This window comes from Amia ocellicauda, chromosome 5, assembly GCF_036373705.1.
Source record: "Amia ocellicauda isolate fAmiCal2 chromosome 5, fAmiCal2.hap1, whole genome shotgun sequence".
In the NCBI taxonomy this organism is placed as follows: Eukaryota; Metazoa; Chordata; class Actinopteri; order Amiiformes; family Amiidae; genus Amia; species Amia ocellicauda.
Genome location: NC_089854.1, coordinates 22,914,246 through 22,929,760, shown reverse-complemented (window position 1 = coordinate 22,929,760; position 15,515 = coordinate 22,914,246).

Sequence of the window (15,515 nt, the reverse complement as noted above, 5' to 3'; positions counted from 1 at the left end):
ACACATGTCTTATGATGTTAACATTCAGCAACAGATGCCCAGAGCTTTTTAAAATGTTTTCAGAAATGAATTTGGGCTTTTAACGACAGATGTAAGGAGAACTTAATGAAGTGTGTAAGTTTTCAAGGAGCTATTGAATAATTAACATCTGTTGACTTCTTTAAAAGTCATTACAGTTAGTGTGCGGTATACGTTTATGAAAGGAATCGACATGCATTGAAAATGTGCATTAACATTGAACAGATAGCCTTTCAGATGCATTTTTAACGGCAGTGTCTTTCTAAGTTATTGATCGCTTAAATCTCGCCTGAAAAGAGAGTGCAACCAATTGGAGGTCAGAGTCTTAAGTAAAGTAAATGCAGGGATTTGCAAGATATTCAGAAAAATCTTCTACTGGTAGACCTATGTGTCCTTCAGCAGCCATGGTTGTTTCTCCAAGATTTCCTAGACTAGAAGAGGTTGAGTTGGTGCTAAAAGCATACAAGTGTCTTGGGATTAATCCTCCTCCGAGATATTGTTCAGCAAGACCCACAGGCTAACAGCAGCCATGGCTCGACTGTATCCCCATTACCATATTGGGGATTTGTTCCATTAATCCCTTCTTCCAAGTTGTAGGCACAGTTTTCAGCACACTAAAGAAGAGATGTGAAACTTAAACCAGCGCCATTAGGAAAGTAATCACCTGAGAATAATCTAAAGCTGCTTCGCACTTTATGCACAGTTAAATACTTTGATCAAATACTGCTTAGGTTTCAAGAAAACACTTCTAGCTACCCTTCAAACTCTCTAAGTACATAAGTTCTCTATGGATTTATATCGTACTTTGATGTCTGTTTTTTTTTCCCCTGTTCTTGTGATATTTATTTTTTCTCTCCGTGTTGAAGATTTTAGCTTCTGTTTGCCCCAGATTTATTGGGCTTCAATATAGAACTGATTTATTTTGAGGTGCTATAAACGCTTTATTCAGATGTTCCTCAAAAACATTGTCAGAAACAAAACACTAATGATCCTGCATTCGAATATCTGCTGCCATATTGGGTAACATTGCCACGGCAGCTCTGTGGCTGAAGTTACATTATTAATTCTGTGTTCTGCTTGTGTTTTAACTCGAGTTGCACACACACACCTACACACATGCACACACCTACACACACACACACACACAATTACACTATTGTGACCTCTTTTCCTGAAGCTTTTCACAATAGATTTTCATGTTGAGGTGACCTACATTTCTATCGTTTACTCTTAAGAGTAGGTTGAACATACTGAAGCCGAAATACACCAAACCCGGCCAATTACACGAAAAGACCAACTCGAGGACTCGGGGCAGATGTAATGGACTTCCAGATATGCAGTCTTGTGAATGTGTGACCCTGGAGTTCACTTCGCAATCCCCCTGAAACTGGTCCATAGCACAAGCCATTGTTAATGTAGGTAGAGAATGAATACCTCTCCATATTTCAGTCTGTTCTCACGCTTAAATAAAAAAAAAATATTGATTTTATTTTACAAACATGCATTCCTATATAAGAAACTGTTTGGCAAAACAACAAGAAAACTCTGTCAGGGTAATTAGATCTATCTTTGCTGGAGTTAGATTAAATGGGTTGATAACTAAAAAATGTTTATTTATTTTTTAATTGTTTACTTATTTCCGACATGTGTAAATAAGGTTTCTGTGTCCTTAGTTATGCACTGTCCTCCTTGCATGTGGAATGCAGATACTGTTAAAATCTTTTGCAATATAATTTCAGAGCAAGAATGTATTGCTTTTTCTTTTTTTAAAAGAGAGATTCTTATTGGTCTTTTCCTTATAAGGTCTCTTTGCTAAGAAATGTCATTACTAGTTACCCAATTGGCAGCATGACATGTACTATTTGTGTCAGTCATGAAAATTACACACATTATGAAAATTGGCTGCAGGTAGCCAACCCATTAAGTAGGTTACCCGGGGGTTAATAATGATTCAACTGTAAAGCATTTAAATATGTCGGTATACAAAGGGATATATTTATTACATCTAATCCCCTAACTCTGGTACAGATGAGTGTTGGGTTTTGTGAAGGTTATTTTCTTCGTGCAGGTGATGATGAGGTTAAATATGATAACCCTTGCAGTTACACATACCAGATACTGAGTAAATTATGCGAAGTGCAATCAGTAGTCCGGCTCAAATTTTACTCGGGGGACACATTGTAATCTTTGAAGCACACAGACTCATTTCCATAAACACTCTGCTCTTGTGTTCAAGCTGTAAACCGAAGACATGCTGAATAAATACCCTTTGTGAGGATGGAGGTCTCTCCTGCTCTCCGATCCTGTTGCGTTTCTGAATAAGAGTCAAGGTGCTCCGTCCCATACCTACAAGATAGCCTTTGTTTTTCTGGCGTATTGGAAAGAAATTTACATTTACAAAGATAGGGAAAAGGAACACTTTGTAACTGGAGGACTCCACAAATTAGCATGCAGCATCCAACGAAAGGCATTGGCCACCTTCACTACATGTCCTTTAATTCTCGGTGTAACAAGAATACCCCAACTGTTTGGACCTATTCCAGTGCCTTCATGTGGTTTTGAATGGGAAACGCAGATCTCTTTCAATGCAGGGTCATGAATTGCTCAAAATTAGCTGCCTAACCACACTAACACAAGAACAAGAAGACTTAAGGACAATGATTGTGATTGTGGCCAGTGTGATAAAAATGTTTTGCACGATTTTTGAGTGAGGTTAAAGTGATCTTTTCTTCTTTGCCTTCTGGAGGTGATGGCTCTCTCTGGCAACCAAGAGCCAGAGGCCGGTGCCATCCCCAGTATGCTGTGGCGATGGTGGATGGAGTTTGTCCAGATCAGCTCCTGGTGAAACATGCAGCTGTGACCTCCAATCCCAGGGGTTAACTGGTTTCCTACTGACCCATCAACAAGCCTATTTGTCACCGGTGACCCCCGTGCTGTGAGCTGCTTACAAGATCTCCTTGGCATTGTCTTTTGTTTTCTTTGCGTTTTGTCCTGCCATCAATAAAAACCATTTCCTCAGCACCTTTTGTCCTCACCGGAGTTAGGCATCAGCACATTAAAAGATGTATCAATAATGAGAGAAATCACAAGCCTTTTTAATTGAAGCATTATAAAAGTTGTCTTTGGATCAGATGTGTATGATTTGATCAGAAAAGTTAACTCTAGAAGTCCAGCATTGGTTTTAAATACATTGAAATCCCTACCACACACCCATTTAAAAAAATAAAATCACACCTTGGGCTATTTCAGTGAATGGTATTGGTTAAATGCTTTGCACAATGGGATAGTGTAACCTTTTGAATGTTTTAAAAGATTGGATTGGCGGTGGGACTCCCTGACTTGTTAGCCCATTGTCAGTGCGACGGCAAACCAAAGAAGATGCCGTTATTAGCACAATATGCGTTTATCAATTACTGATCTGTCAACCTGCAATTCCACAGAGTGCTCCATCACTCTGCAGCTTCGGACCAGCTGTGGAAATATCTGTTCAGCCTTCCCGTGTGCAGACAGAACATTAATAACGTGCTTGGAAAGCTCTAAATGCAACGGCCACATGCTGTAAAATTTCCAGATTAAGGAAACCACACCAACGCCATCCAAATGATGTTTCTTTGCACATAGAGACTCCAGGCAACAGTCACAGCCCCACCCCCCCTCCAGTCCCACTAACCTCACCGCCCACTCCCAACTTCCTAATAGATCTGCTCCCAATGGTCTAAATTAGAGCGATCGATTATCATTTCTTTTTCTGCCGCTCCAGACACAAGTCTTCCACACACAGAGGTGAGAGGGCTATAACTCATTCCACAAAGGCCCGCGACAGGGACCAGATGGAGAAGGGGACGTGCGCACCATTGACCAGGACTGGGGATGAACTGGCGACCCGCAGGTCAAAGGCTCCCAGCTCTATGTCCAGTACCAGCGGACGAACTGAGACCCCCAAGGCTCAGTGAGTCAGCATGGTCCATAAACATCTGAAGACCCCAAGCTAGAATTTAGTAGAAATCCTTTCGTGAAAGAATGCCAGAAGATCATAAACCTTGCAATAGGAAAGTGCTCTCTGCTCAATACTTGAGGGCAGTGAACCACTTTTCGTGATGATGGCTTTGCACAGTCCCCGAAAAGCCCCTTCTCCTTGTTTGTTCTTTTCAGCCGTCTTCGTGGGCTTACCGAATTTGAATTTTGTTCTTTATGTCTAGAAACAGTGGCAGGCTTTGGTCAAGACCTGATAAGAGAAAGACACCAACCTCACAAAGAAACCATTGGGGGTGCGAGTGGGATCAAATAAAACGAAACGGTAGAGGATGCAGCAGGTTCCAGCTGAAGGACTGGATTATTGTGATGACTGTGGTGAACTGGAGAGGGGGAATAAGCAGCGGCTCGGGCAGCTTGCTGGCGTGCAGATAAGTCACAGTTGTACAGAGCAGCGACGGTAATGGCAGTAGCAGAAGAAGCCAAACAAAGGCGTCAGGGAATGCTTTAATCATCACTTGCAAACATTGCATCTGTGTTTTCGATTGAAAATGTATAAAAGTATGCATGTGGATGGGGGTTACCCTGTATAAACAATGTGAGCTCCTGCTAGTGTGCTTGCCACATGTGTGGGAAATGCAGAAGCATGCAGGATATTACAGTTATTGCAGGTATTTGGAGAAATATAAGGGCGACGGATTAGCATGCAAATGGATGCACAAGTCCTGCTTTCACTGGTTTGCCAGAAGCAGGGAAAGGAACAGAAGTGTTGTGAAGGTTTCCTCTTGGTAACTTGTCGTACATTAGAATGTACAAAACATGCGTCTGGAATGTATTTAAGACAGATGTTATGTATATTATATGCGGCAGGTTGCCCGGAAAACATAATAAGTCCGATTAAACATTTGACATCAACTCTGTGTTCATACCGGTTTCATATTCAGTCGGCTCATGAGTGGGATGGAAAGAAAAGTACCTGTTTTACTGCCAAGGTGAGCATGTTGCCTTATAGGAGAAATCGCACATGCTTCAAAATGGGGTTTTATTGGATAAACTGAAAATATAGTGTGTAAAATCTACTTAAAATGGTCAGACGACATTCTAGAAAGCTACATTTTATTTAAATATTTTAATAAATACATAAATAAAATCTGCTGGAGAAGTGGAGAGCCAGTTACAGAGCTGGTTAATCGAGCACAAGTTGAGGGTGGAAGCCAAGCACTGTTGTTTTGGAGCCTCAGACGGGTGACAGACGAGCAGAAATTAGATTATGGGAGAAAATGGGACTTGTGGAAACCTCTGTAGGAGTAGATTCTATTACAAATGTCATTCCCACTGGAATAAAAGCATGGGATTATGTTTTAAATTAATTGACCATCAAACCTGCCCACTGTACATCTGTGTTTTATTATCCTGTTTGCTGATTCATAGCCGTTCCTGTTTAAAGGACCTTGTTCAAATAAACCTGTGGTTGTTCTTGATGTATCCACCTCTGTAAACCAGGTTTGGCCATCTAATTAAATCACACGCAGAGCTGAGCTTGAACTACCTTCGCCGAGCATTGACCAGATTTCACAGTGGACAGGTGATTTACTGACAGGACCTGCACTTCCTCATCTATCCCGAGCGAAGGGCACATGTGTCTTTTGTTTATTTTGTTCATTTCCACCACATTGACGTGATTTCTGCTCTGTAAGCTTGGAAACCGAAGCTTGCGCTCCAGATTTAAACATTTATCTTCCTTTCTAGATAATAAACAGAAGACGCTCTCAATTGACTTGGATGTTGGTTTCACATAATTCTCGTCTTGCGTTCTCTGCAAATAAAAATGAATACAATGGATACTTTAGCTGTGCCACAGGATAAATCAGGATATTTTTAAAAGCCCTTAAAAGCACAATATGCAAACTGATCTCTTGGCTCAGTGGAAATCCTTCAGGTGATTATTTGATAGTAAAAGAAGGTCTGGTAAGTGATACATGAGAGCAATATGAAGAAAAACTGAAACAATTAATTCCCCATTGCCAAAACACAGCCAGTTTTAATATATTAAAATGTGTTAAACCCACTATGGAAAAACACATTGATTCTGGCTCAGTGTGATTTTACTTAATTTGTGCAATATACAAAAGTCTGTTGTGGGTTATTTGATATCCACAAAGGAGCTTTCTGATCGAATATCTTCACACCACAGGCTTTGATGGGAACTCCGATTCCCAGTGCAATCAACCCAAAGCCCCACTTGACCAATCAATAGCAAGCGTCAGGGAGTCTAGCCAATCGGCACGTCTATATGAGGCATGTGCATTTCCTAGCGGCTGATTGGCCTGCTTCTGAGGGGGCTGAAAATGGCTCTTGGAAAAATCCCATCCTGCCAAGCAACGTGTTTTCTTTAACTGCGAGGGACGTTAAGGAAGTCGCCGGCAGTTTTCTTGACATATGGTACCTGGGAGAGTGGAAATGATCTTCTGTTCCTGCCCTCTGGACACTTCATTAAGGAGCTAAATTCACATAAAACCGTTTTGGGGAGAAGCATGTGTTTGGGAGGGATTGTTTGAGCCTTCGTACAGCGACCACAATGTCTTTCTTTCAACGGGAAGCAAAAAAACACCCCAAAGCTTCAGCAGCAGAATAATAGTGGCCTTCAGATTTATTGCCGAGCTTCCGTTGAAGTAGTTTTTCATCCCAGCCCCTCCAAAACTGAGCAAGTCCATCCATTACAGCTCGTAAAGACTCCCAGACAGAAACCTGGGGAATGGACAAACCTCAAATGTTGACATTAATTTGCTCGGTGGTGTTCCATCTCAACGTGGGGCGAGGCGATATTTCAAAAATATGAACCGCTTAATGTTTAGATTGGGAGATATTGTACAGTGTGCTTTCTTTTAATATATTTGATTTTTTAAAGAAATGTCTGTTTCAACCTGAGAAGCACTTGTAGACTAGGCATGCCATACATGATCACTGCATTGGGGAAATTCATTGCCATCTATAATTCTTGACATCTCGAAATGAAACACCTCATTCATTTCAAATTTTCCCCTCCGTGATCCAATGAGCCGGTGCAACATCTTGTATAAAGAATTGCTCCTCGACCCTATCTTCCCCCTAAATCTCCCCAAGACGGAGGGCTGGCGCGGGGGGTTACTTACCTCACAGCCTCAGAGCATCGACACACTTTGGTTAGTTTTCCCCTTTGTTTGTTTACAGAGCTATTAAGCACATGTAGTGATTGTCATAAAAGTCGGTTTGAGTTAATTTACAGGAGGGCAGGGAAAATCCTGTGAAAATAAACCCCAAGCACCAAGCTGTCATCAGGCCAGCGGTGGAACATTAACTTAGTCTAAACCTTTACTTGACATGTGCATTCTCTTAATGATTTGGCATGCTTTAATAGCATCAACAATATCCCCACTTAACAGCTGTATCAGTACCTATTTTTTTAATGCTTTTCCTCTTCTTGTGCGTTCATGTTTACCAGCAGGAGTCACGTTAAATCTGTAGGGAGGCACTGTGGGGATTTGGGGTGCAGTTTGTTTAAGCAATATGGCGGCATGTGCGGAGTGATTGCAAACTGAATCGCCTCCTCTACAAGATCTGAATTTTGGAAGTGTTGTTCTTAAGGCCCTCTAGAAACCAGGCCATTATAGTTTATTGTCCTCCAATCTTTTGTCGCTTGAGTGTTTTGTAGATCTCCTCAAGAAGCCTTTTGCCCTCAAGCCATTCTTGCCTTTGCAACTCGCTAATTGAGTGATTGGGTGTGAATGTGAAGGTGTCACTGAGGAATGCGCTGTTTCTTCCTTCGTGGGGTCGGATCTGGAAAGCAATTTTAGAAGCAGGTGGACGTTAACAAGACCTGGAGCATATTGTAGAGGCGGGAGAAATGTTCTAGCACTAGCAATTACTGAAGCAATTAGTTGTTGCCTTTGTCTTTTATAGTTCAAATTAATTGTTCAATCTTTTTTGGCAGTGTTTTCATATTTCCATTCGTTTTTTTTTTTTAATAACTCATCTTTCACGGACGTAGCAATAAATTGTTATTTTTATTTCTTTAAATTATTAATCTAAATTCATTTTAAGTTAATGGCGACCCATCGCCGATAGCTGAAGGGTAAACATCATTTAAATCGCCCATCAGGTTTAATGGAATACTTAGTAGATGCAAAAAACTGCCACTTGGAAATAGACAAAAACATTAAAAAGGATAGTGTGATGCTTAAGATACTGTATTTCGATTGTAGGCCTCAGCAATTATAAACAGGGTAGCAATACTTCGAGAAACACAAAGAAAGAGCAGGCTAGTACAGTAACTGTAGTACTGTGCAATTTTAAATGATGCACTGTTGATAACAATATGTACTGTATATTACAACCTTTTCTTTTTTGTTTAATAATGAGGTTAATTCTTTTCACAGGCATGCACATCTTAGCCATAAAAAAGGGCGCCAATCCCACAACCACAATATATCCGAATTGGCGGTATAGCGAAGGGCAATATAATGTGGGGGAGGTGGGGTTGTACTTGGGAGTTCCTTGTGATTCTTGAGCACAGTTTAAAGTTTGCATGTGTTTTTGTTCCCGTCTTTTCTAAGACAGATCTGAGAGTGTTTATGCTTTGCTGACTGGATATTTTTGTAAACCTATTAGCGAATTATAAACCCATGTTGTAATCTATTTGTTAGGCCAAATAAAACAAATTTCCCCAAGAAGCTATAATATTGTCTGGGATGAAGACAGCAGTGCAGGTCAGCGGGTCAGAAGCTGTAACAACAGGAGGACGAGGTTCAGGGTTTAAATCAAGGCCAATTAATTAAGCAAGAATTATTGCTTTTACTATATTCCTCTATTGATCTGAAAAATTATTTGATTTGTTAAACCACTTCAAATTCCATCACTTTTATTTAGAGTTTGATTTCTATTTGCCGTTGTTCTGTCATTTGTTTTCCTACAGAGGCCACAATCTTTTTCACAGACAGATGTTAGCATGCTGGGTCATGGGGTCTGCAAATTGTTTTCATCTTCGCCACCAACCTCTTCCCCGTATTAATGGAAAACAGTTGTATTAATTTGGTCAGAGTCATCATCTTGAGCTCTGGTTTCAGGTAGACTGGACCAGTCGTGAGATTTAAGTAATCGTCTCCTCATTTATGGAGTCTGGCTAGAACTCTGGAACACACTTTGCCTTGTGGCCCCGTCTCAGGCTGTCTGCACTGACAGGAAGAGCCTCTTCTTCTCGGGGAGGCCGGTGCACTCTCAGTAACTGTACCAGAGAGAGTTGTCCCTCCTGAATCAGTCTCGAGAATAATGTATTGTCACATCTGACCTCTTTGCCACGGCAACCCCGAATTGCAGCCTGGGCATTTTTTTCCAGTTCCTCTTGCCCCTCTGTTGTTTTACTATTAACCTCCACCCCTGCTTTACTCAGCTAATGAGATCTAATGGAGCAGAAAGGGCTAGTTGGTCTATTAAAAAAAGAGAGAGAGAGACTTCTGCAGATGTCTCGATGTACAGAAATGATGTAGCCATGTGTTGCTGGTCTGGTCAGCAGCCAGGGCGCCCAGTATAGGTGCATGTGAGAGAATTACTGTTTTGGTGTGAGGGTTCAAATGCACAACCCTGTCTGTGTTGTACGCTGCTGATCAGCTACCTTTTGAGGCTTTTTAAAATTCTTTATTTGCACCAAACAAAAGTTTCCATTTATGAAAGGGTTGGAATAAGGCTGCAGGGCGAGGGAGACATCATTAATCATGAAGTGATGATTCCTTCAAAATACTCTCGGGACCAATGTTTCAGGACTTTTTTCCAAGGGTTATTCCAAATCATTGGGTCCCAACCAAGGTGTTCAGTGGCAGAGAACATCTAGATGTCTTTCACTAGTAGGTTCCAGTTTGTGCAGCTTTATTTGGGCTTTTGTTGAGTTTTGGGGTCTACAGTTTAATTCCAGATCATTTGAAAAAGCTGATAGTAAAATAGGGCAAGGCTGAAATACATGTATCTACAGCATTGCAATGGATACTTTAAATAATGCACACATTCAATAATTGCATTAGAAACGTGGAGGACTGTAAAAATGTCACGTAGGGCATATTTTATGCGGAGTGCAGTGTGTTTAACAAATTGTGCAGAATACAGAATAATGTCATTAGTTAATTAGGTAATTTTAAGCAGTGCATTGCTAGTGTTAACATTTGATCGGTTGCAAAGCAGGGATTGCTATATACACCATACGTAGACATAAAACGACAAGTTGGAGTAATTAACCTTACGGCAATCATCTTGGTGATCTTGAAATAATTGCCAGAAATCTTTTAAACTGTTTTGGGAAATCCAAGGGTGTGGTGAGGTGTTTCTGGGATTGTTTGCTTTAATTGGGGTGGCATTTTTTCATTGTTTACATGGATTATGTTCTTGAATGATTGCTATCAATACTAATAGCTTTTTACAGCCACCCCTATGGGCTTAAAAAGGCTTCGCTTGCTAGAATGCAAGACCAAGGCAACAAAAAGCCTATTCATCTTAACAAGCTTTTTATCCACTGCTTTCTGGCCAGTATCGAGTCCATCCAGGCCATCGCATGTGAACATCCTGAAACTTCAATTTGTTGAGAGGGAGGTTTCCTGAATTCTTTGATGGCATATAGCAGGGGTGGCTAACCCTGGTCCTGGAGAGCCACAATCCTGCAGGATTTCCAAGTCTCTCTTAATTACCAATCAGTGGGTATCTTGAACACTGGGACTTTTTGCCTAATTAAGACCCATAATTGGTTCAATTAAGCAGTTAACAATCTAGATAAAACAAAAACCTGCAGACCCTGCGGCTCTCCAGGACCAGGGTTAGCCACCCCTGGCATATAGTGATAGTCCTATTGACATAATGACTGTTAAAGTTATTTAAGCCACCAAATATTTGAGAGAATATGACCAATACCTTTTCCATTGTGTTGATATTACAATAAAAAACTTGTGGGCTTATTTTATGAAAACCAGAGATAGAAAAGAGAGAAATAAAGGACAGTCCAGATATAAAACCACATCCTGCTGTGATTAACCTTGGTGACACAGCGCCCTCCATCTATCAATGTGAGAACTGCAGGGAGAAAGGAAGTTAAATCGCCTTGGATACAGCAAGTTGTCAGCATACCTGCGGTGGTGCTGAAAAGTATAGGGTGGTGCAGGGCTTAAGAAGTGGGGTTAGAATCGGCCGAGATCCAAGCCAGGGGGCGGACCTCATCCTGGCGTTTAGCCTAACACCTTCCCAAGTCTCTCAGCCAGGCCATGTGGAAACGCTTTAGCCGAGGGGGGAAAGAATTCCTCTCTGAGACTGAGACAAAGCAAATTAGTCTCATTGTTGTTGTTTTCGTTGTGCCAGTAGGAACAAATAGAGGCTGCGAAGAATATGAATGGAAACAAAATCATTAGCCATTGTTTGCTTTTTCCCAGAATGTTGTATAGCATGGTTTTATTTTATTGTTATTTTATTGTAATTACTGAAGCAGCTTTTATTAAGATGATGAAAAAGTTTCTAATCTATAAATAGTCTACTATGCATATTGGTTTGGTTCAGACGGTCCAGTTCTTTTCTCAGAGGAGTTATCTAAAATAACTGCAGTTTTCCACACCTAGCTGGTGAAGATAAAGCAATTATTACTTCACAAAACATACACACAAACACACAGACTGCGGCAGGACTGATTTCGAACCCTGGAGCTTCTTCAAGTCGATCTTCTGGTCTTCATCAACACATTACAGGCTTAAGGGCCTGTGATGACTATAATTATCTTGCTCTTCACAGCCGATAAGAGCCCGTTCCCCAGCCCCAGACCTGTAATAATTCTCCCCTCAGTTTGGCAGTATGTATTCATTAAGGCAGTAGCGTATCTCATAATAACACAGAGGTAAGCAGACCTCAAAGGCCCGACGCAAACTGTGGAGCTCTCTAAAGGTGTTTGTCTCCTTTCAGCACAGTTTAAAAGAAGAGGCTTGACTGGCCAGACGTCTAATCCTGAGCAGAGATGTACCAAACCGGGTTTCAACAAACAAACTCCACCAATACTAGAGGGTCTATAGAGCTTCTTAAATGTGCTGTTGTCTCTTCAGAAGATTTTAATTATATTTATTAAAATATGTGTTCATACTCTCTCTGTGTTTGGTCTGTAGCTGTGCTATGAGTTAAAGTCTTGGGTGTTATCACCAAAGCCAAGCGCTGGCCAAAAAAGACCAACAACCAACCAAAAAGGCTTCTGTTTTTGGTGAATTTGTCTCTGATTGCATGGTACGTTTTTGTTATTCTTTTCTCTTCCAATGAAATGATTGATTTACTGCAAAACCTCAATTAAGGCACTGTTGTCCTATTGCGGCTTCGGTCTAATTACCTTGTTTACACACCCACACAAGCTGGGGCTGGAAATGGGGGTAGATTGACTACGAACATTAAAACTTGTTTTTTTTCTAAGTCAACACGTTGTGGGAGCCCTTTTGCAACTGGCAGCCAGTTACATGGGTTTCTGGGCAGAGCTTCCACACAGTGGAAATGCTGAGGTTGATAAAACGACTCCATTCGCACTCATTACACTGTGTTTACTGTAATTCTCTGCTTTGCGTTTCCTGTGGGTTCGCTGTCTGTGGACTCCTCCCCTGAAACCAAATTTTCATATCAAATCACACTAATGCTCTTTGCAACATGATTCACCCTGGAGAGAAGGCTAATGATTTGAATGTGGTTTATGTAAAACCTTTGGCTCTAAAGACACAGTATTCCCTTTGAAATCAAAGGTGTGTGTTTTAGTTGTAAGTGGCAGGTTTTTTTTTTTTTTACATGGAAGCATTTTGACCATGTTTAGTGCTAAAATTTGTATTTTGCTGCCGCACATTTTCATAAAATGCCACCTGTGATTGTATCATTCATTCTCATGATGCAGGGTATAAGTTAATAGGTCGTGTTAAGGGGTGTCTCACAGCCAATCATAGAATAAAATAAAGATTTATAATTTAAAAAGAATAATACTCTGGCCACCTACTTGCCACCTACTTGCCGTGTCCAAAAGAAAACTTTGATTAGTTTTAATTGTTCCATGAAGTGGCATTATATGCTTCAAAACAGAGAAGACTAAGTGCTTATTTTATTATTATGTTTTAGAGGGACACACCCACTTATGGCAACCTTCATACATATATTTGATATGAGGTTACTAAAAGTAGAGGAATTAAGCATCTGACAATAAGTACCTGCCATTGAGGGAAAATGTTTAGTTTTCATCTGGATCAAAGTCGACTGCTGTGTGGACGACCAGACAATGGTTCTCCCAAAAACACTGGACATCCCAAATTAAAACAAAATGTATCTTTGTGACCAATGTGATGTTGTGTTTAATCATCACAGCCGGTAACTGAGTGGAGTTTTGCCACAAAAAACAAAAATCCATAAAAAAAAAAAAATGACAATATTTTCACAGGACGCACACTGGATAATAAAGCACTGTGAGACATTTTAGTGTGGAACGGACAGACTTGCATGTCTGAGTTTTGTGATAATTTATAAAGGCATCGACCAAGACATGTGCATTCCTTTGCCTTGACTCTCCGTTCCCTTCCACTTCATAATGTTTGTTCAGGTGAATGAGGCAGTGGAGCAGATTCTGGAAGACAGATTAGCAACCGATAGAAGCGCTGAGAGTCATTTCTTTTGAACCTACACATTCCAGAGTTCCTGACAGATCCGATTGATTGTGTTGAGATGATTGGTTTGTTTGGTCGATGTCTTCATAAGAGACGACCCATATTAAAACGCACCACTTCGCTACAAACCTACAGGGAACCCTTACAAGTTGCACCATGCAAATGCTGCACACCAGTTATAGGATGCAGTGATACAGCAAGATGTAGTGTGGAAACCAATACTGTGGGAGATGAGGGGCAGGGTTACAATATGCTTGAATAGCGGGCATGTCAAGCTAAGAATTTAACAAAAGGTGCTTGTGATCCGATCTTCCTTTGTGGGCAGTGTGAAGCAAGTCTGGGTGATAAGCATGTCATTTGCAAATCCAGAGACATGCATCTTTTAGACTCTACAGGTACAGTCTACAAAGGTAATTAAAAAGTTAGTAAAGTTTATTTTAATTTTAAATCAAGACAACATAAAAAGGTAATAAAATCCCATGAATTACACGATTGCATGGAGACTAGCATGGTTTCTCAGTTGTGTTTGCTCCTGTTATGCTTTTATTGTCAGTTGGTCGAGCACGTTTGGATAATTGTACAATGGTGCCTTAGGCTGGTATGTCCACACTTTATTGACTTAAGCCTGGAGATGTTATTTTCTTTACCCAAACTATCCTTTTACATTTGCTTCTTAAGGCTTGCCATTGGTATTCCACAGCTTTGCCCTGGATTTTCCAAACAAACCCCAGTAATCAAAACTGCTTCACAACGCATCTGTGGACTCATGACTGGGAAAGCCGGTGTCAGGTATTTAGCCAGCAAGTAAAATTTGCAGTGCAGCAGAAAATGATTCATAGATTTCTATTAATATTTAACATCCCATTACTTGAACATGGACAAGGTTTTCCTTCTCCAGTTTCCCCCCCCCATGTATACTTATAATGGATAGCATGTGCTTCTTAATGTACTTAAATTAAATCATCATGTATTAATTATTTTAAATAAGTTATTCCTAAATGACTCTGAAATTATGAAAGACACTAATGCAGTTCTGACATTTTAAAATGGGCGCTGACCATTATGAATCCCAATGCTTTTTTGGGATTATTTGAAAAATAAATAAATAAAAGTGAAAGATAAATATGAATCCGACTGACAAAAATATTATCAAAAGATCCTTCTGATTGGAGTCTGTGCTCGCTGGCATAGGAGGCCAACCCTATGCTGGCTGGTTGATGTAGACATCCCTGGTTCGAAATGATTACCCATAATTACAGGCTGTAAACCGATAGCGGAGAAATGGGAGCCCGTTGAGATGTCAAAGCTCACAGTGTTTTCATTGGGAGGGCAGGTAAAGGCGGTCAAACATTGGGGCCACAGAGTGAGAGGCCTGTATGAGAGACCGGTGGGTTGAATAGGATGTCGAACAAGACGTTCCCTGGGGGGATTGCCCTTGCGCTTTCCCTGCAGACCACCTGGGAACCAAGACTAACGAAAAATGCAGAGGAATGAAGCGAGAGTGTCGCGGGTGGTTAAAGTTCAGATTTGGTAACCGAATCGCCAAACCTACCCCTTGCCAATATTGCGAAGAGGAGAGCAAATGTCAGAGATTTTATTTTGCAGCAAGAAAACGGTGGCTCGGCTTTGCGGCCGTGTTGGTGAGGCACCTAATTGCCCAGTGCAGCATGTAATTACAAGCTTACATCACATAAATCTTTTATTATTAAGTGCTATTTTTGTCTAAAAACAAGAGCTTCAATGGACAAGCCCATCCAGAGAGAGCTTACGAGGGAGAGAGGGAGGCAGAAGCGGCGGGGAAAAAACCTCTAATGAAGCTCTTTCTGGATTATTGCTGTGCAGCCAGAGTCC